Below are 2185 nucleotides of genomic sequence, written 5' to 3' on the forward strand. Positions count from 1 at the left end.
AACAACAAAAGCTAACTCAAGGGTATTTGACACTGTAAAGTAATGTATTCTACACTGAAACTAGAGAAACTTCCCAGAATAAGAAATACTTTGGAGGAAGGAATGAGCACTCAAGTTCTTAAACAAAGCATTACCCATACACCCCCAGTTAGGACCACAGCCATACTATTTTAGATACTATATAAACACACATGAAGACAAACACCCTGCATTGAAATCTTACAATCTAAAAAAAGCCAGCGCTCTCCGTCTTCAAAAAGTTCCAAACCAACCACACCATCGTCATCAAAGAGAGAGGAAAGGCATTTGGGATGGGGTATATAAACAAAGTATTATTTTAAGCTTTTGGCTACCTTTGATCCGAGAAACTTGGAGCTATAAAGGTAGATGGGGGGTATCTAACAATGGTTACATTAATGTCAGAACAGTTTAATAAACACCTTTTTCACCAGCAGCCTAAGTATAAGCAACTTCTACTGGTTATTTTTAACCTTGCCCCAAAGCAGTTCACCAACTGACCAACCCCACAAACGGTTCCAACAGCCCAGCTGAAGGGATAGCTGTCACTACTACTGCGCCAGTAGGCATTCGTCAAACTCATGCTTGAAAAGCATTTTGGAAGTTAAGAGGAACCTCCATATGAGGTTTCCTTATGAGAACAGAGAACGCACAAAATAAAGCCCATCATGAACGAGGAGTCAATTACATCCTTCCAATGAAGGTGCATTTTTTAAGATTTGTGTTCAGCCCCTCAGGAAACAGGTCCATATGAAACGCTGGAGGCAACAGACCTCTGAAATCTGCTTGAATTCTTAGATACGATACAGTCACGGTGGCAGATGAATGACTCTCCAGAACTGAGAGCAACATAGCTACTGTAGAAAATCCTCTGGTCCAAACAGCTTTCTTAGTTACAGCCACTGAGCTAGTGGGGCACGCTGTTATGTTTTGTTGTCTCTAGTGGCAAGTTAAATTGTCCCTCAAGCAAAAGGCCATCTTGAAGCTAATACTCTCACCTTTCAAGATCTGCACAGTCATGACTATTTCCTACAGAATGAAACAAATGTATTTTGGAGGAGAAAACTTCCAAATATGCCTAAAACCTGTGTCAAAGTAGGGATTTGTCCAATTAGACCAATGCATAGAATGATGATAGCAGCTATACCATAAGCAAGTAGGACACAAATGCCCAACCCTGCTGTCAAATCTCTTGGATAAGCCTACTGCATCCCCATGGACCTGGGGTCTTCCAACGCAAATCCAGCTGCAGGACTAGAGCCAAACAATTTATAGAACAAGACTAGGAAGCGTCTTTTTAAATAATTCGTAACAGGCCATTTTCCTCAAATCTTTCTCATCAAAAAGGTCCGTTCATGTTCAAAGCAAGGTTCACTTGCATCCAATTTTGTGCCACCTTTCCCTTATAACATCCAGTAACAGTCAAATGCCAAGCACTAAGAACAATCCTTTAGGTCTTTATGGTATGTGGAAAATTGTCTTAAGTATGACAAAAGTCCGAACCAACAGGTTAGGTGGCCATTCCGATTTGATAAAACACTGTAAGAAAAATAAAACTCTGTTTTGCTGTTACAAAACATTTTAACACAACAGGAAAGCCTCTCATCCCCCTCCCAGTCAAACATTTACCATTTGCATGTCTCGACTGAGGAAACAGAAGCACTCTTCCTATTCACACAGCTGGGAATCTCACGCAAAGCCCTCCACGTACCAGCGTCACAACACGCGGGTTAACAAACGATTATTTTTTTTCTCCTTCAACCCCAGCCGAAAACTTCTCCGGCAAGCCCAGGAGAAACAAAGCGCAGGCAGACGGCCCGTGGTAAGCAGCTTTTGGCCAACTGATGCAGGCTCGATCCCAGCCACATCGTTTGAGGTAGCGCCTTTGCCAGCAAACGGGCAGGAGATCTGATCCAGTTTGCAGGTCAGGTGGTGTGAACGCTCATGGCACGTATCTGGCGTTTCTGTGAGGCTACTCGACCTCGGACCTCTTTAGCTTGCTACATGCATCTTGATCGCTGGCTTGGCTGCTCCACGTGCACTCTCGGACCGAACCGAGTGGTCAGCACTGGTCTTGACGCAATCCAGCAACCATTAGTTAGGGCTCACAGCAACAAGATGCTGCCGCTATTGCTGCTGCAAACACGCATGTTGTGCTGCAGCGGGG

This window comes from Aptenodytes forsteri, unplaced genomic scaffold (genome assembly GCF_000699145.1).
Source record: "Aptenodytes forsteri isolate BGI_AS27 unplaced genomic scaffold, ASM69914v1 Scaffold82, whole genome shotgun sequence".
In the NCBI taxonomy this organism is placed as follows: domain Eukaryota; kingdom Metazoa; phylum Chordata; class Aves; order Sphenisciformes; family Spheniscidae; genus Aptenodytes; species Aptenodytes forsteri.